The 20,820-nt window shown below is 37.0% G+C and overlaps 1 protein-coding gene across 1 annotated transcript in view; it reads right to left on the bottom strand.

Moving 5' to 3' along the window:
* LOC115213261 (protein SMG5-like) overlaps positions 1-20,820 on the bottom strand; it is a 578,377-nt gene that overhangs the window by 176,914 nt on the left and 380,643 nt on the right. The window lies entirely within an intron of this gene.

Raw genomic sequence — 20,820 nt, 5'->3', positions numbered from 1 at the left:
GCAGATACCATTATTACTAGATCTTTCCACCTTCAGTACCACATTTGTACAAATATGGTACTGGTATTTATAAGGCCCTAACAATGGTAAGTATAAAACTACAATGATCATGACATCAATGAAGACTGTGTCTTTGGATTCACTAGTAGCAGTATCACATACTGGACAGCAAGTCCAGCTAATTCCCTCCATGCCTTTAGATCTGAGCTGCTATAACTGCTGAATTAATATACAAAAAATTAATAGATGATGAATAGTGGCACACTGTCAGTTATGACAACGAGGCTTCCAGTTGATCCAATCAATGGAACAGCCTGCTCATGAAATTAATGTGCATGTGACTGAGCACTTCACAAACACATGTACCCTTCACATAGTCCTCAGGGAGATTCAGCGTGACACAGAGTGTGACAAGGTTGACACTTTGAAATACAGGCGCTCTCTCTCTCTCTTTTACTTGTTTCAGTCATGCTGGAGCACCGCCTTTAGTCAAGCAAATTGACCCCAGGACTTATTCTTTGTCAGCCTAGTACTTATTCTATCGGTCTCTTTTGCCAAACTGCTAAGTTACGGGGATGTAAACACACCAGCATCGGTTGTGAAGCGATGTTGGGGGGAGGGGGGAAACAGACACACAAACACACACACACACACATATATATATATATATATACATATATATGATGGGCTTCTTTCAGTTTTCGTCTACCAAATTCACTCACAAGGCTTTGGTCGGCCTGAGGCTAGAGTAGAAGACACTTGCCCAAGGTGCCATGCAGTGGGACTGAACCAAGAGCCATGCGGTTCGTAAGCAACTTACTTACCATACAGCCACTCCTACTCGTTTTTGCCAGCTGAGTGAACTGGAGCAACATGAAATAAAGTGTCTTGCTCAAGGACACAACACGTCACCAGGAATTGAACTCATGACCTTATAATCATGAGCCAAATACCCTAACCACTAAGCCAGAAAACAACAAAAACAAAGATTAAAATATGCAATGACCTTACATGCACTTACTCATGAAACTATCAAGGATTGAAGCAGAATCTAGTTCATATAAGCTAGTAAGCAATATAAGCTTTAACAACAGATATAACAGGCAAGTGTGATCTAAAATAATGGATAATGGAAAATTGATTGAACACACACAATATAAATATTACAGCTAATGGTATAAATATAACAGCACAATATAGGCCAATTTCATTATGGATTTCATATACTTTGGATTGGAAACCTCATGTCTTGAGAAATTGTAACGAAACTGACTACATCTTGTATGATTTCATCCTTGAAAGATCCTTAACTTAATGGGAAGTGGGAAAATTAAAAATTGATGGGGTTAGAATTACTCAATGTTTTCTGTTTCCAGTTCATGTAGGCACAGATATGGGTGTGTGGTTAAGAAGTTCACTTTGCAACCGTGTAGTTTGGGGTTCAATTCTACTGTGTGGTATGTTGGGCAAGTGGGCTCACCAATGCCTTCTGAGTGAATTTGGCAGGCAGAAACTGTGTGGAAGCCTGTCATGTACATGTGTGTGTGTGTGTGTGTGTGTGCACATGCATATGTGACTTTGTGTTTGTTCCCCCCCTTCGACTCTTTGACAACTGGTGTTAGTTTCTTTACATTCCATTAACTTTGTGGTTTGACAAAAGAAAACTGACAGAATAGGTAGCAGACTTCAAAAATAAGTATTGGAGTCAATTTGTTTGCTGAAATCAGTGGTCCACAACAGGAGTCCATACAAGAATTTTAGGGGTCCACACAGCAAAATAGTAAATTGAATATCCAAAATAGTATTTTAAGGGCCCCTGAAAAACATTTTGCTTTACATGAGTGTATTGCAAGAAACAGCTAGGTTTCTTTCTCCAACATTTTACAGAGTTCAACTTACACAAACAGGAATTTTGAAAGAAGTTTCTATAAAACTAGTTTTTAAACATAGAATGGCAATGGGGGTCCACCAGAATAAAATAGTAATTAAAGGGGTCCATAGATAAAAAAAATGGTTGAGAAACCCTGACCTAAATCTTCAAGGCAGTGCCTTAGTAAGGGTGCAGTCCAATGACTGAAATGAAATAAAAGAAAAAAATACCAGAAAAGAAGGAGAAATATGCTTAGAATAACCTACAGACAAATATTGATATATTGTGCCAAGCTCAACAAATTAAAGTTATATGAAGTTTTAAAATTCAGAAAGAATGAATTAAACTTTTCTAAGAAATTGACCTCATCTTCAATGTTCTACAATGTAATTTTTGATCAGCTCGGTCTCTAATCACCTTTAAGTACGAGATCAAACAAAACGTAGTATAAAAAAATAGAAAAAGGAAAATGTCAAAGACTTAATAATTTGAGGAAAGAAGAAAGTTTCAGATATTATCACAAGAACTTGCAACAGAAATTATATAAACCAGGATAAGAAGCTAATTACAAGGGATTGGTTATTGTTATTATTAAAAATAAGATGTTTCAAGTCAGAGAGAAAGAGAGACCAACAGATCAATACCAAGAAGTAAATAAAAAGCCTTGAATAGTATCAATAAAAAAAAATGTCATTGATAAGTGAATCTTTTATCTTTTACTTGTTTCCGTTATTGGACTGTGGTCATGCTGGAGCACTGCCTTCAGGTGTTTAATTGAACAAGTCAACCCTAGTATCTATTTTTTTTTTTTTAAAGTCTGATACTTATTCTATCAGTTGTATTTGCTGAACCGCTAAGTTACAGGGACATAAACACATCAGCATTGGTTGTCAAGTGATGGTGGTGGGGGGACAAATACTGACACACACACATATATATATACACACACACGATGGGTTTCTTTCAGTTTCCACTTACCATATCTACTCACAAAGTTTTGGTCAGTCTGAGGTTATAGAAGAAGATGCCCAAGGTGCCACACAGTGGGACTCAACCTGGAACCATGTGGTTGAGAAGGAAGCTTTTTACCACACATCATCATAAAGATAGTAATGACGATGATATATATAGACAATGAGCTTCTGGGCAGTTTACATCTGAATTCACTCACAGGACATTGGTCATCCTGGGGCTACAGCAGAAGACCCTTGCCCAAGGTGTTGCACAGCGGGACTGAACCCAAAACCATGTGATTACAAAGCAAGCTTCTTAACCATAAACCCATACTTGTTGGAAGAATATAAATAAAAAAAATAATAATATCAAGTATCTTCTATTGATTCTTGTTTATAAGATTCCTGACTTTTCTGATAATCCACATAATGTTCTGTTATTTAGATCTTAGTTGCAGAAAGAAGAGCGAAGGAGTGAAGAAGGTTTGTACTGACTGAAGTGATCTGAGTTCAAAATCATAAAAACTAGGATGAGATACAAATGAATTAACCCTTTTGATACCAACCTGCCTGAAACCGCCTCTGGCTCTATAATACAAATATCTTGTTTTCAAAAGTTCTGAATTAAAATCTTCCATCAAACCTTAATCACAATTTATATTCCTAACACTAGCTTAATGATGACTATGTTATTTTACTAAATTCTTTGTTACATTTAAAATTAACTGAAAGAAACACATAGCATCTCAACAGAAATATGGTAACAAAAGGGTTAACAGCTAAAAATTGTCAACATGATCATGTTAGGCATTTTTGAAAGAGGAATGAAAATTATACAGAGGATCTACATTATACATTCTTCTACGGCAAAATGGTGTTTGAAAAAATGTATAACATTTTAGGTAGAATATGTCCCTAACCATTTTGAATTTTCAATTATTTTAGAATTCAGAAATCATGATCATCATCATTTTAACCCTTTAGCATTCAGATTACTCTGTCGAATGTGAAGTTTACATATTTACATTGTTTTGAATTAAATATGCATTATCTTGTAACTTTGATATTTCAATGACATAATTGTTTATTTTTAGAATGACATTGTAGGACAGGCGTGAGAAGCGAGATGTAGCCAGTTTGAACATGAAACATGTAAAATATATGGGCCAGATACGGTCTGTTTAAATGCAAAAGGATTAATGCTTACATTTCCATGTTTGCATAGATCAAAGAAATTTGTTGAGGCAGACTTGCTATGGATGGATACCATCACTGTTGTTAAGCTTTGCCTGTTTCCAAGTAAGCTAATATTTCCCATAAAGTCAGAGACATTTTCATAGAAGACTAAAAACAAAGGACATTGTACATACAATGATGGCACATGTTTATAACTACAACAAGATGCCAAGACAAGACTCACACACACACACACATAAACACATTCACACATTCACACACACATAAACACATTCACACACACACGATGGGCTTCTTTCAAATACACACACAAGATGGACTTCTTTCAATTACCATCTACATAATCCATTCTCAAGGTTATAGTCAGCCTGGGTCTATAGCAGGAAACACTTGCCCAGGGTGCCATGCAATAGGACTGAACCACAAACAACATGGTTAGGAATGAACTCCTTAACCAAACAGCCATTCCAGTGCTTAAAGAACTAACAGACTATTATATTACAGAAATATTATTTATTCTTTTATTCTTTGTATTGTAATGATGCATGGCATGTCTTAGAGATTTAGTAATCTACACATTCTTTTAGTTCTTATTCTGTCTGAAATCAAGAAAAAGAAAAATCGATAACAAAATTAGAAATCACAAAAGACGAATTTAACTGCATGGTCATGTTCTACAAAAAGTGGTTAGGAAAGATCTCCAATGGGGATCGCATAGGAATAATTATTTGAAAGAGAGAAAGACCCATCCTGTAATTCATTCTGGTTCTTCTCTCTCTCAAAGACTACAATAATTCATTCCATCTCATCCCATTGGTCAAATGTCGATATGGCTACCTACCACTGGCTATAATCGACTGTCAGCACACAACAATTCAAACAGAGCCCATTCTTCTTCTCTGTACATCAGACAGTCTGCTTTACATTGAATCAAACAGTTGTTTCCACCAACATTTAGTTTCTAACTTGATGTCAAATTTACATTGCACAAGATACTCGTTATGTCTGAACATGACACAAATTATAACAAGCTACACTTACACCCACTAATACTAGGAAAATTCTTGTGCATGTGTATGCGTATATATATATATTGTGTGTGCATGTGTGTGTGCATATATATATATATATGGGTGGGAGTGAGTGTAAAGGGATAGGTATGGGTGAATGGTGAAGTCCACTTTTCAACCACAGGGTTTCAGCTTTACTTTAATTGCAAGGCACTTGAGGTAAATATCTCCCACTGTAACTCCAGACTGACCAATGCCTCATAAGTGGATTTGGTAGACTGTATAGAGTCGAGAGAGAAAGAGAGAGAGTGTGTGTGTGTGTGTGTGCTGTACTTCACACCATGAAAGAGTGCTGAGCAATGAAGTTTTTCCTCAACAAATCAATCACTACTTCTATGCTTTCAAAAACAAGTGGAATAAAAAAAAATATACTTATTTGAAAATCTGGTATTAGTTTAATGAGAGAAAGGTGTCCTACTGTAAAATGATGCTTCAATAGTCATGTATTCATCTAACCCATGCCAGGATGGAAAATGGAGGTAAAATGAACTTACCTACATATGTAAGTTACATATGTAAAAATAGAGGAAAACATACAAATGTATGTATGTCCTCCTCAACTTTTAGTTATTTGAAATCATCCTATAAGGGAGGAGCTAGTTTTTAACAAACATACAAAGCTTTAGAGATGGAATGTAGATAAGAAAAACAATGTCACATTGTAAGTACAAATATGCACTTTCCAAGTCATTTGTGTGTAGAGATATTCACATACACATGATAAGTGTAAATATACTTGGTTACTGTTCTTTATAGTAAAATATTCCATTTGCTGGTACAAGAACATTCTATGTTCTTTTGGTTAACAATTCCTGATACTGCAATTGAAGCCATTTCGTATCAACAATGTTAAACTGCCACTCAGCTTGCTGCAGTCAAACTATTTAATAGTAACCAACAGAAAAATACAATTCCAATCAGTATTTTAAGAAGAATGAAAAAAATCTGTATTTTATGAGTGGCTGTGTGGTAAGTAGCTTGCTAACCAACCACATGGTTCCGGGTTCAGTCCCACTGCATGGCATCTTGGGCAAGCGTCTTCTGCTATAGCCTCGGGCCGACCAATGCCTTGTGAGTGGATTTGGTAGATGGAAACTGAAAGAAGCCTGTCGTATATATGTATATATGTATGTGTGTGTATGTGTTTGTGTTTGTCTCCCTAGCATTGCTTGACAACTGATGCTGGTGTGTTTACGTCCCCGTCACTTAGCGGTTCGGCAAAAGAGACCGATAGAATAAATACTGGACTTACAAAGAATAAGTCCCGGGGTCGATTTGCTCGACTGAAGGTGGTGCTCCAGCATGGCCGCAGTCAAATGACTGAAACAAGTAAAAGAGAGTAAAAAAGAGTGAAAACAATCTATACTGATTTATTCTGCATTTAGTCTTCTATATAAGTTGAATTTGTAAGGTCTATGCTAGTATTATCTCAACAGATCTCAAGTAATGTAGTATGTCTAAATGAAAAACATGCAAGACATTTACCTAAGGTGCTACACAGTGGGACTGAACCTGAAGCCAAACAGTTAGAAAAAAACTTGCAGCTACATGTATCTAGAACAGAAACATTAACACATGAACTTCAACAACTGTTAGCCGTGCAGAATTTGATGCCATTGGGTTCCAGACATGACCAATAATAGAGAAAGTGCAATCAAGTCCGCAAGATGAAGACGTACATATTAATTAAGACAATGTCATGAGAATGAGTGTAAAACAACTGAACCATAGAAAATATCATAACAAAACTGCTGTACAGTTTCCATGGTAACAATTTACAAAAAAAATTTTTTTTTCATTAGTCATGGTCATGTTTTCAATAACACATACTTGGACATAAAGTTGTTGCTTGTTTACATGCACAGATAAATACACACACACACCACACACACACACACATTGACACATACATGCACATGTGTATCTCAACAATATCATCTTAAGTGCATCCTTTCATGCAGGCATAAGTTAGATGCACCACCATCTTTTAGTTAATATTACAAATGTGTGTGTGTGCACATGTGTTTTTGTGTTTATGCAAATCGTTGCCAGCGCTGCCCCGACTGGCCTCCGTGCCAGTGGCACGTAAAAAGCACCATCCAATCATGGCCGTTGCCAGCCTCGCCTGGCCCCCATGCCGGTGGCATGTAAAAAGCATCATCCGATCGTGGCCGTTTGCCAGCCTCATCTGGCACCTATGCCGGTGGCATGTAAAAAGCACCCACTACACTCACGGAGTGGTTGGCGTTAGGAAGGGCATCCAGCCGTAGAACCATTGCCAGATCAGACTGGGCCTGGTGCAGCCTTCTGGCTTCCCAGACCCCAGTTGAACCGTCCAACCCATGCTAGCATGAAAAGCAGACGCTAAATGATGATGATACATGTGTGTGTGTGTGTGTGTGTAAATATCATCATCATTATGATCATCAGTTTTACATCCACTTTTATATGCTTGCATGGGTCAGATGCAATTTGCTGAACAGATTTTTCTATGTGGCTAGGTTTCATTACTGTTGCAAAACCTCACCTGTTCCTAATCAAAGGAAATATTACACTATCATGGCCATACATGTTTTCATGGAACATTAGAAACAAACAACACGGCTTGCATGAACATAAAAGTCATTTACAATATCAGTATTACTACTGAATGCTAAGACAAACAGATACAAAGACACAAGTACACATCCATACACACACACACACACACACACACACACACACTTACATGATGGGCCTCTTCTAGTTTCCATCAACCAAACTCATTCACAAGACTTCTGACAGTCTTGGGTTATAGTAGAAGACATCCAAGGTGCCATGGAAAATACAGACACACACAAATAAATAGAGTGGCCGTGTGGTAAGTAGCTTGCTAACAAACCACATGGTTCCGGGTTCAGTCCCACTGCATGGCATCTTGGGCAAGTGTCTTCTGCTATAGCCTCGGGCCGACCAAAGCCTTATGAGTGGATTTGTAGACGGAAACTGAAAGAAACCCATCGTGTATATATATATATATATATATATATATATATATATATATATGTATGTGTGTGTAGTATATGTTTGTGTATCTGTGTTTGTCCCTCTAGCATTGCTTGACAACTGATGCTGGTGTGTTTACGTCCCCGTCACTTAGCGCTTCAGCAAAAGAGACCAATAGAATAAGTACTGGGCTTACAAAGAATAAGTCCCGGGGTCGATTTGCTCGACTAAAGGCGGTGCTCCAGCATGGCCGTAGTCAAATGACTGAAACAAGTAAAAGAGTAAAATATATATATGCCACATACTGTAAGCTTATACAAATTTTTATTGATATACACTTAAAATTCCTACAACACATTAACACAACAATTTTATAAATCCTGTACCTTTAAATATAAATTTATATAGCATAGAAATAAAACATGCGTTGTTTTAATTTCTTTTTCATCACTGAGCGTTTGTGTGGGAGTGTAGGGGGGGGAGTGATGTTTATTTATATAGTTCTGTTTTTTTTTCATACATACATGCAAATATACGTGTGAAATGTAATAAAGTCATGTCCAGGTGAAGTGGAGTCTGTACATTTATTTTATTACAGATGTTTTCAGTTTGAGTTCCTGTGCTCATTTACATGAAAGCTTTAGTTTCAAATGCATACAAAACTCTATTAGATGTTATATGCCAAGATACAATTTTGCTGTCTCTCACAAATATTTATTACATTGTGAATGTATATGTATATATATATATATACACATATATATGCTCTTTTACTCTTTAACTTGTTTCAGTCATTTGACTGCGGCCCAAAATGCTAAGTTATGGGGACGTAAACACACCAGCATCGGTTTTCAAGCGATGTTGGGGAGGACGAACACAGACACACAAACATATACATGCACATACATATATATATATATATATACAACGGGCTTCTTTCAGTTTCCGTCTACCAAATCCACTCACAAGGCTTTGGTCGGCCAGAGGCTATAGTAGAAGACACTTGCCCAAGGTGCCACACAGTGGGACTGAACCCAGAACCATGTGGTTGGTATATATATATATATATATATATATAAATATAAAATCATACACACATACATGCAGTTGTGTGCACATGCAAAGTCAATGACACACACACACACACATTGACACATACTCAGAGTTTTCACATACCAGTTACTCAGGCTATATTGAAGTGTGCATATATATATATATATATATATATATATATATATATATATATAAAGAGAGTGTATGATAGAGAAAATCAAGACTGGTTAGGGATTTTATTACAGACTGATAAGACCTGTTACTGGCACTATGTAAACCATCATTGCTCATCTTATGATCGGTGACTAAACAGGCTTCCCTACTTGAGTAACTTGCTACTCTTGTGAGGACTGAAAACAAAGACCTTTCGAAGACCAGATGAGCTCCTTGTGGGGCAACAGCCATTCAGATGGGGAACAGCAATGGCAAACTACCCAGAAATTTCTGTCAAGAAAATACTATGAGGAAGCCAGAACAAAGTAATACTATGGCTTCATCAGATGGGAGAAATTCATGCTTAATCTGGAAGACTTCTGCTCTAGCGTCGTCAACAAAATAAAACTTATGATACATGACGATGACAACAAGAGAGGTGGGGAGCACATATTTGCATGTGTGTGTGTGTGTATATATATATATATATATATATATAATATATATATATATACACACATATATAAATATATAAGTGTGTATATATATAAATATATATATCCATATCATATATATATATACACACATATCCATATTACATACATATCCCTATATGTATCCATATATCCATATACATATATATATCTGTGTATATACATATATACACACACACACACACACACACACAAATGTCTACTATATGTGCGTATGACTATACATACATGTGCATATGCATGTGTGTAGAGTACACAAATGAATATATTTACCCACACACATGCACACAAATACACTAACATACACACACACACACACATACAAATACACTGACATACGCATCTACTAATGCCACGTATCTGCACACATTTTGTGAGATTAAGATGAAAGTGAACACAAAATCAAGAACAGTCTTCGCCAGAAGACTTGCAGATGATGGAACAAAGGGATGCTGCACTTAGTTACCAGCTAGTAGATGAAAACATGTCAATTAGTCGAGGAGATAATTAGACGAAATGAGGAGGGGGATGGAGAGTGAGGAAAAAATATATTTATAAATATATAAATAAAACAAAAGACACCAAGAAATTATAATTGAGAGAAAATAAATTTATTTTTTGTGCTTTTTGTTTTATAAATGGAAGCTAAGGGAGTGGTAGTGGTGGCCGTGGTTGGTGATGATGATGATGGTGGTGGTGGTGTGAGAGTATAAAATAGGAAAGAAGGAAAGTGAATGTGAGAAGGTGAGAAAAGAAGATGAAATTATTGCAAATAGACTGATAGTGTATGTATGGATGTGTGTGTGTGGATTAAGGAAATAGTGAGACTGGATATGTGAAGGGAAAAAAATCTAAATGGAGTGATGAAGCAAGAAGGAGAAATTTGGAGGAGGGACAGACAGAAAAGTTCAATCACCTAACTTCACCATTGTTATTTGCATTGAAGATTAAGATTTCTGCTTCTCAAAATTTTACCCAGTCCATAACCTAATTTACCCTATCTTACCCAACACTGCATCTGCAAAGTCCTGCCCTGCAAAACCCTTCACTCTCTACATTGCACGGGCCCTGCCTCGCCTCATTTTATTTCAATGTTCTGTACTTACCACTCAATGACAATACAGGCCCTACCCTATTTCATCTCATTTCATACTACCCTAACCTCCTATAGCTCCACACTACACTGGCTCTGCCCTACCACATCTCACCCTTCTATAGCCCTACACTATTTTATTTCGACTCACCCTTCTTTAATCCTACCCTATTTTACACTGGCCCTGCCCTTCTTCATCTTATCTTACTCCATCACCACTCTACCTTACATTTTGCCCTCTCTTACTTCACCTTATCCTATTTCATTACCATTCTATCTTACAATGGCTCTTTCATTTCACCCTCTAACAGCTTCACCTTACCATACACTGACCCTACTTTCCCTTATTTTAGGATCACGCTACTTTAGCTTATCCTACCCAACCTGGCTTATTTCAAGTCTTCACTTCATTTTAGTTTACATTAGCTTGTATTGCCACCATCGTCGCCACCGTGAAGAAACAACAACAACCATAATGATAACAACAAAACAAACACCATCAGTGAAAGAACAACAATAACTGTTGCCCCACCTACACTGATACATTCCCCCACACACACACACACTTCCTTCTCCTCTTTATGTCTCAACAACTAATTAGTGAACAATTATAGTTAGAATATTTTTAGCAGTCATCAAAGAGCCTTAATAACAAAACAAAAACAAAGAAAAATAACAAGCAGCATGAACATTATAGACACAGTCATATACACACAAAACACTCACATACACAGTCATATATATATATATATAACATATGGTGTAATTATATATATAATATATATATATATATATATGTATATAAATAGACACACATACAGACAGAATGTAGAGTTGCACCTGAGCTAAATCAATGTATATATAGCTAACAGAAAAGATTCTAAGCAACCTACTACAACATTACTAACAACACCTACTACCACAGCGACTACTATCACCTCTACTAATTGTGCTTTTTTGTCTTTGTTGTTGTATTTTTTTTAGCTATACACCCACTCCACCTGAAAACTATAGACATATTAATCAGGAAACTGCACCACTAACATTCAAAACTGACAGATTACACATATAACACACATGTATACATGCATGTGTATAAAAGCATGTATAGACATATATACCTATCTATACACATAATACACATAGATACATACATACATACATGCAAAGGCATATATACATAATAAACAAACACACAGATATAACATATACACACATTATTACATATGCATTCACACACACACATATATACATACACATACATAATGCACACACACACACAGACACACATGAACTTATTTACACACATACATAGAGCACACATGCATGTATTTTAGAGAAAGAAAGAGAGAAAATGAGAGCACAACTTTTCTTTCTGACATGTCATATAGAGAACATGGCTGCGCCAGAGTTTAATCTTTTTTCATTAAAGATGTTTTCATATTTTCTTATTAGACTTTCGAGTTTGGTTTACCCATCAGAGCATTATAATTCCTAACTAAACATAAACAACTAATAAAGAAAATATGAGAAAAAAAAACCCCAAAAAACTTTAATAAAATACATCTTTAAAACTCAAAACAAAGTCATGTCTATTGTATGACATACCCAGATACATACCCAAGTATACTACTGCTACTGCTGCTGTTGTTGTTAAGCAACAAGACAGGTAAGGGTGATTAGGTGATGGTCTAGGGCTTAGGAGCAGGAGACCCCAGACCTTGCAAAAAAAAAACTTTGGTCATCTTGTTGTAGTCGAGGGCTCTTTGTTGACGTCCGACACCACTGGGAGGTGGTACTCGAAGTCGCTGGAAATGGAGATCTCCAGGTCCAAATTCTTGGACGGCTGCTGCTGTTTTATGCCCTCTTTTACCAAATTAATATTGGCAGTGCCAGTTTAAGACATAGATACACCAGACAGATGCTCTGGGGTCTCACGGGTCTAGGGGCTCAATTTTGATCAATGTATATAGTGGCGACAATTTATTCACCACAGCCTTTATATATGATAATGACTGTCTACTCATCAAATAAGCATCACCTTGCTGATAGGAGTGTCAGCAATGACCGTGCAAGGTATCTGGCTCAATAGAGTAGTGAGTTTTATATACAAGTTAGCCTTCTTATAGAGGGACACCTTGACAAAGACTAGGGGTTCCTCAATCCTAGTGGGCTCACAGCACCCTCTGATACCAACGCAAGTGAATGTGTGTGTGTGTGTGTGTGTGTTTGTTTCCTACCACCAATTGACAACTAGTATTGGTTTGTTTACATTCCTATAACTTAGCAGTTCAGCAAAACATATCAACTGTATAAGCACCAGACTTAAAAAGTAAGTAGTATTGGGGTTGATTTGTTTGACAAAACTTTTCAAGACAGTGGTACCCCTGCAGAGTCACAGTCCAATAACTAAAACAAGAAATAGGTAAAAAAAATAAGTGGAGAACCACTGTTTGACAAGAACAATAACAACCAAGGTCAGTACAACCACAAACAGCTAAGCAGGCTTCAGGTGGCTGCTTCACCTGCTAGAAATAGTAGCCAAATCACCTACATATAAGAAACGGACACATTGAACAAATGAAGTTCCTAAATGTGCTATGCTAACAAAAAAGAAAAAAAAAATCCAATGGGAAGGTCAAGCTGGCCTGAAGCTAAGCAACAATAAGAGTAACAAAGAAGCTATTTATGTGGTGGTTTGACTTAGTAGAAATAGCCAACAAATCTCTCATATCACATTCTGCTATTTCTAAAAAAGTTCACACTGAATAAGGGTATCCTATCTATTATATAAAATCTCTTCTGTCTGTCTGTGTTTGTGTGTCTTCTAGGATCTCGAGCATCCTCCATCTGATTGCACTCAAATTTGATATATAGATACCGACGGTATCAGGGCATGTATAAGTTTTGAAAAAATTACAAAAATCGATTCCAGATGAGAATGCGATCAATAAAGCCGTGGGAATGTGCATTTGTACGTGCAAGTACATCAGCTGTTGCAATCGATACTTGGCTCAGCCACTTAACTTGCAAAAGAACCTGTCTATCTACGTGTAACCAAGTACCATGGGGTAGGAACGAATCTCGTTACAAGGTTACGGCAACATTGTAGAATTGGTGAAAATTTATCACCAGTTAGTGAAGTTAAATCTACTCTGTTGCAAGTATTCAGTTCCTCCTTACTGAGGATAATTCCCTTTATTCCACCTGCCAGTCCTCGTCTTGAAAACTGGTCACGGGTGATGCCTTCCCTTTTCTGACTAACCCATTAAAAAACAACGGGGTGGGGGTGGGGGGTTAAAGTACTGTGCAGTGTCAAATTTGGTGTTTCATGTGACTCAATTCTAATAATGGTAATTTGATTTATACTTTTATTTATTTCAATTCATTTTAAAAATTTATTTTGCCTTTCCTCAATTTCTGGTATATATATATATATATATATATATATATACCCACACACAGTAAGGATATACAGGAATTTGTTAGTTTTCCTGCATATACTGTTCACTGCCCTTATCAAGACACGACTCCTGTACTCATGTGAGAAACTATTATTCCATTTTCTATATATATATATATCTACACATATACACACACTCACACATGCACATATCCACACACACTCATTTGCTTTCACTTTCATGCAGTTGTGCTGATGGTGACTAGTGGGTTACGTTACATAAAGGAAACCAGTTAATTCGAGGCAGATTGGTTAAATACTGCATAATGAGGGCAAAGGTTCCACTTAGAGCTGGGACAACGGTTTTATTTCCATCCCTAGAAATGTGAGGATGGCCGAATGCTCCCTCTCTCTCCTCCTCACCATCTATATATATATATATATATATATATATATATATATATATATATATATATATGTATATATATATATATATATATATATATATATATATATAATATATATATATATATATATGTATATATATATATATATATGTGTGTGTGTATATGTGTGTGTGTGTATTGTGTTGTTCTGTTTTATATATATATACATATACACATATCTAATTACATATAATTATATACCTACATATGTATGTGTGTGTGGGGGTGTATATATATATATATATATATATATATATAAAGAGAGAGAGAGAGAGAATGATAGTTACTGGGTGTGTTAATGCCTCAGTGTGCATGTACACATTAATGCAATGTGCAATAGAGTTTATGGCAAAAACACAGTACTCATAGCAAGAAACACAGAAACAGGAATACAAAGTTTGATAGGGAGACAAAATACAGTATGAGGGAATGATATATAAGAACAAACAACAACAACAACAGCAACAACAATGAATATATAAAAAAAACAAACGAAAGACGCTTCTCCCCACCCAAAAAATACAGCACAAAAAAAATTATTTTTTAAAAATGATGAACAAACAAACCCCCACTAAACCCCACCAAATAGGTTGAACGGCAACCAGATAGGTTCCTACTGCATCTTAATTCTGGAACTGTCAATGTCTTATAATAGGAATTGACAAGAGGCGTTAAAGGATCTCACCCAATAGTTACTCCACCACAGTGTGTGTGTGTGTGTGTGTTGATGGTGGAATGGGGGAGTCAGGTAACATGTCTACTTGAAATGCGTTTTAACATTTTAAATAAGTGCACACATTTCATTGGTGGTGGTGGTGGTAGTTGATATGGACAGAAGAGCAGAGAGGGAAAGAAAGAAATAGAAAAGGCAAGAAAATGAGAAGACAGCATTATCCATGTTAAACACACATGTATATATGTATATATACACATATTTACGCAAATAAATATACATATATATATATGTATTTATATACAAAATCAAACAAACAAACATATCGTATATCATATGTGTGTGTGTGTGCGCGTGTGTGTGAGAGAGAGAGAGCGTGTGCGAGAGAGAGAGAGAGAGAGAGACAGTGTGTGTGTGTGTGGATGTGTACACACATTTTCTGAATCCAAAAGAGGGAAATAAGTTAGAAGAGGGCAAGAGATTTTGATTTTTGGCACAATGAGAGAGAGAGAGAGAGAGACAGATGGGTAGAGAGATAGGTTCAGATAAAGAGAAATGGAAAGAGAGATAGAGAGAGATAAGAGAGAGGGAGAGGACACAGAGAGAGGAAGAGGACAGAGAGAGAGAGAGAGATAGAGAGAGAGAGAGATGCAGTGTGTGAGACATGTCACACTACAAGGTAATACAAATAAATAAGTAAATAAATAAATATTTTATTTATTCGTTTGTATATTATATTTTAGTCTCCCTGAGAGAGAAACATGGATTAGAAAACAGAAATTACAAAAACAAGCAAAAGAAAAAAATCTGTTAGAGGAATAGAAGTAAAAACAAAAAAATTTATAAACTAGACAAACAAATGAATAAATTGAAACAACAACAACAACAACAAGAAATTAATCTAAACAAAACAACATTTGAATAGAAGAGGAAGATGGGAGTGAGGAGGCGAGGGTGATCAGAATGAAGAGAAGAGAGAGAAAAAAAAAAATGTAAAGCGGAACTGTAATGAAGCAGACAAAATTCAGATGACAAGTGTTTCGATAGAGGAATGTAAATAAAGACAAATATATTGGAAACATCATAGAGTAATGAGGAGAAAGAGAGAGAGAGAGAGAGAGAGAGAGAGAGAGTTGTAGAGGTGTGGGGGAAAAGTGATATAAACAGAGAGAGGGGAGATGTGACAGAGGAAAATGAGGAAGGAGGAGATGAGAAAGAGCAAGAGATAGGGAGATAGGGAGAGAGAGAGAGAGAGAGGTTATAGAGGAGGCGGATGGAAAAGTGATATAAACAGAGAGGGGTAGTGTCGAGGAGGAAGGAGAAGATAAGAAGAAGCAGAGAGTGAGAGATGGGGAGAAAGAGTGAGATAGGGAGAGAGAGTGAGATAGGGAGAAAGAGAGAGATAGTGAGATAGGGAGAAAGAGTGAGATAGGGAGAAAGAGAGAGATAGGGAGAAAGAGAGAGATAGGGAGAAAGAGTGAGATAGGGAGAAAGAGAGAGATAGGGAGAAAGAGAGAGATAGGGAGAAAGAGAGAGATAGGGAGAAAGAAAGAGATAGGGAGAAAGAGAGAGATAGGAGAAAGAGAGAGATAGGGAGAAAGAGTGAGATAGGGAGAAAGAGTGAGATAGGGAGAAAGAGTGAGATAGGGAGAAAGAGAGAGATAGGGAGAAAGAGAGAGATAGGGAGAAAGAGAGAGATAGAGAAAAAGAGAGAGATAGGGAGAAAGAGTGAGATAGGGAGAAAGAGAGAGATAGAGAGAAAGAGTGAGATAGGGAGAAAGAGAGAGATAGGGAGAAAGAGTGAAAAATGGAGAAAGAGTGAGACGGCAAACGAGGAAGAGAAGAGAATGGGAAGAGTCAAAGACAGAGAGAGAGAGAGAGAGAGAGAGAGAGAAATAGGGATAAAGAGAGAGGTGAAAGAGGAAGATTGAGATATAAGAATGGGTTGAATGTTTTGAAAGAAAAGGTGTGTGAAGACACGGAGGGAGTAAGGGGGAAAGGGAAAAAGAGACAGTGAATGACAAAGGGAGAATATTTGTAGGTGTAGAGAGGGAGATAGAGAGAGAGAGAGATGGAGAGGGGAAGGTAGAGGAGGGAAAGAGAAACTGAAAGAAACTGTTGGTGTATGTTTGCAAAGAGAGAAAGTGTACATGTCAGGAGAGGGTGGAGAGAAAGAGAGGGAGAGACAGACAGACAGACAGACAGACAGAGCATATGTGTGTGAGAGCACAGAAAGTGTTTGCATGAAGAATATGCATGTGTGAGTATGTGGCGAAAGAGAGAGAGAAAGAGAAAGAGATGAGAGCAGGTACATGCATCTAAGAAGAAAGGGAGAGAGAGAGAGAGAGAGAGAGAGAAATTGAAAAACAGTGAGGAGTCAGAAAGGAAGAAAGAGAGAGAGAGAGAGAGGACAAGAGAGAGAAAGAGAGCAAGGGAAAGAGACAAAACATAGAATGAATGAATGAATGATATATTAAGTAAAAGAAAAGGCTAGAAAGAGTAAAGAGATGTAAGTGAGGAAAGAGGAGAAGAAAGCAAGTGAAACATTGGAAGAGAAAAGAGAAGGAAGTGTGAGAAAGAAGAAGCATTATGTGTGTGTGTGTGTGCGTGAGAGAGATTGAAACATGCTTCAAGGAAAAGAAGGAAATTGCCAGTAAACTCAACTGACACATCAGGTTTACCTTGGAGATATAACACACACACACACACACACACACATGCTCATCATAAAGCTAGTCTTGTTGTTGTTGTTATCTTCACAAAAATGGTTATATTAACAAATCAAAATTCAAACTATTATGTTCTCAGAATAACAATGATAATGATGATGATGATGATAAAAATAATATCAATAATAATTAAGATAATAAAAATAACACTTTCCTCTAATAATACCAATGATAATAATTAATGATATAATATTCTGGAAAAAAAAAAAAAAAAAATCTGGTACGAAGCTATTGCAACTTACTTGACCTTCTTCGGAACTACGTTCATTCGTCAATGAAGGAAGACAGAAGATCTTTGTTGCTGGCACCACAGTTCCTGTTTCAGCCACAATCCCACCCACTCCCAGACACACACAATCTAATTGAACAAGAGACTTTTATTTTATTTTTCTTCCTTTCTATACCATTTAAAATATACATCGTAGCCTTTACTAATCCTTCTACCTATCACTGCCGCCTCCCCAGAGCCACCACCACCACCACCACTACCGTCACTGCTACTACAATACAACTACCAATATCACGGCCACTGCTGGTTCCAGTTGCACTGCAACACCAGTAATGATACATGCAAGCATTCTTACCTCCATATGGAGCCAGAAGGAAGAACTTCACTCTCTCTCTGAGAAGAACAAAGCAAGCAGCTTATATGGAAGTACAGGAATGTTTATTGTAAGAATCAAGCTTGAGTCAAGGCTGAAAATTCACTGGAAACCTGAAGACACCTGGGACCACTCCAAACACTACACTACACATGGTACTTTTGCTATACAAGATATGGTGCTAACTACACTATATAGGACAGTTTTACTACACATGGTACTATTTACTATACTCCACAACATATTATTGCTAAACTATACATGGTACTATTATTAACTACAGGACAGTTTCATGACACATGGTACTTTTACTATGCTAGATATAGTACTATCTATTACATTACACAATGTGTGATGACCACACTACAGGACAGTTTTACTACACATGGTATTATTACTGCACTACAAATGATGCTATTTACTATGCTTCACAAGGTACTATTGCTAAACTATACATGGTACTATCTATTATATTACACATGGTCAAATGCTTAGTGGCATTTCATCTGTCTTTGTGTTCTGAGCTCAAATTCTGCCAAGGTTGACTTTGCCTTTCATCCTTTCAGGGTCAATAAATTAAGTACCAGTTGAACACTGGAGTCCATGTAAGTGACTCACCCGCCTCTCCCAAAATTGCTGCCCTAGTGGCAAAATTTGAAACCATTATTACTAACCACAGGAAAATTTCAGTACCTTGTGTAGTGTACTGTTTGTACACTATGCAGTGAGGAATCAGAAAGGAAGAAAGAAAAGAAGAGAAAGAGAGAGAGAGGACAAGAGAAAGAGATGAAAAATAGAAACTACAGAACAGTTTCCCTACACTACATTACATTCATTAAAGCTTCCACGGACATATTTCTTTCACTCTTATCTAACTCTATATTCCAATACAATGTTTACGACAACACTACTAGCTAAATCAACACTGCCCACCATAAAGCTTCTATGGGATCATCCAACTTTTAGGACATAACAGTCAAATTTCCCTCAAATCATACCTTAGTGTTGTGGAAAAAGACACTATCATAGAATAATTCTTAATAATCTTTAAGAGAAAGATGGGATGGTCATAGTCGATATGCCTTTAAATAAAGGTCTACTGGATAAGGGCTGAGCTGGGGCTAAACAACAAGCAACACCAAAACTACTAACAAATACTTTAACTAGCAACTACTACAAGTACTGTAGCATCACCGTTTCCATGGTGACAATCAGCAGTGTCTTACCATCTCTAGCACCAGCAACATCACCATCAACACCACCACTGCCACCATCATCAACAGTCACCATAAACACCAATACTACTATGAGCCAAAAGAGGTTACCTCTATGTGACCATTTGACAGGCTAAAATAGCAGCCAAATGTCCTCAAATTACACCCAGCTATCTAAGAAATGGGCATGCAGGATAATGAAATCTTGGGTTTCTTGCTCATAGGAAAATAGAAAAAAAAGAAAAATGATGAAATAGTCATTGGTTGGGATGCATTTCATTATAGGTTTGCTCATTGAGGGTTAACCTTGGGCTAAAGAGAAACCACAACTAATAACCACTGTTACTTCTAAACACTACAACTAACATTTCCTACAAGATACCACTACTACCACCACAATTATCACTATCATCACTACAACCACTAGCACCTTCATCACTATCACCACTAGTACTACTACCACAACCACTAACATCAATATCACAACCAATACCACTACTACCACCACAATTATCACTATTGTCACTACAACCACTAGTACTACAACCACTAGTACTACTACCACAGCCACTACCATCAACATCGCAACCAATACCACTACCACCACTACAACCACCATCGTTAGCATCAACACCACTATTACTACTACTACTATCACCACCACTATTACTACTACTACTATCACCACCACTACCACAACTACAATTATCACCACCACTACAGCAACTTATACCATACCCACCACAACTACAAACCAAACACCTCCACAGTAGCAACACCACACCACATCACCCTGCTATCGCCACCACGTCTTTCCATCAACAACAACAGTTCACTTCCAATCATTCAGAAGATCTCATCTACCCCTCCTCCTCCTCACCGCCA

This window comes from Octopus sinensis, linkage group LG6 (genome assembly GCF_006345805.1).
Source record: "Octopus sinensis linkage group LG6, ASM634580v1, whole genome shotgun sequence".
NCBI classification, from domain to species: domain Eukaryota; kingdom Metazoa; phylum Mollusca; class Cephalopoda; order Octopoda; family Octopodidae; genus Octopus; species Octopus sinensis.
Note: the sequence above shows the minus strand (reverse complement) of the source record. Positions and strands in the feature narration are given on the sequence as shown.